This window comes from Microtus ochrogaster, chromosome X, assembly GCF_000317375.1.
Source record: "Microtus ochrogaster isolate Prairie Vole_2 chromosome X, MicOch1.0, whole genome shotgun sequence".
Lineage (NCBI taxonomy): Eukaryota > Metazoa > Chordata > Mammalia > Rodentia > Cricetidae > Microtus > Microtus ochrogaster.
This window is the reverse complement of record NC_022026.1, coordinates 55,592,835-55,593,671: the sequence shown is the minus strand read 5'-3', so window position 1 is coordinate 55,593,671 and position 837 is coordinate 55,592,835. Positions and strand designations below refer to the sequence as shown.

General features: G+C 42.8%; 1 protein-coding gene across 1 annotated transcript in view; it reads right to left on the bottom strand.

The window, feature by feature from the left end:
* Positions 1-837, bottom strand: part of LOC113457451 (protein FAM104A-like) — a 14,936-nt gene that overhangs the window by 7,279 nt on the left and 6,820 nt on the right. The gene's annotated exons all lie outside the window — the stretch shown is intronic.

The following is an 837-nucleotide window of genomic DNA, read 5'->3' as shown; positions in this document are numbered from 1 at the left end:
GGTCTGGTGCCCTCTTCTGACCTGCAGGCAGACACACAGACAGAATATTGTATACATAATAAAATAAAGTAAATATTTAAAAAAAAGAACAGAGAGAGAATAAACACAGATATCCTTCTTGCTTGATCTCTTGCTTACAGCTGGCTTTCCACTTTACATATACATTCTAGATGCCTAGCCCAGGGAGCGGCACCACTCACAATGGGTTGGAGCTTACTGCATTCACTAACAAGATAACTTCACAGACATACCTTAACCTGATTTAATTCCTCAATAACACTATTTGAAAGTCAATGAATTGAACTGGAAACAAATTACAGTGAGTAAGGTCACCCCACCTCCAAAAGGACAAACACGGCATTTTTTCCCTCCTATGTGTGTCCTAGCTTTGACTATTTTGCTTTGTGTGCTTCTCTTGGAGTCCATTTGGGACCCAAGAAACTAGAAACACAACCTTGAGTTTGGAGAAGATTGTACAAAGGACGGAAAAGAGCACAATACTGGTAACACCAAAGTGGAGAGCAGAAATCATGGTGTAAGAACGGCTCAAGCATCTTGTGGAATAATGGGAATGGGAAAAGGAGGGGTTGATGTAAGGGTTAACCAAAAAGAAGTGTGCAGAGAGAAGCTACATGAGGACTGATGACCTTAGACCCCGAGAACAATATATTGTAAGAGGAGGTATTGGAAGACATGATATGAGAGAATGTGAGGGGCAGACTGTGGGTGGAGAAGTGAAGTGAGAATAGGGGGAGGGAGTGGAGAGCACAGGATGTGGACAGCTAAGGAAAACTCAGGGAGTATGAAGAAGTGAGAATAGGGGAAGGGAGTGGGGAG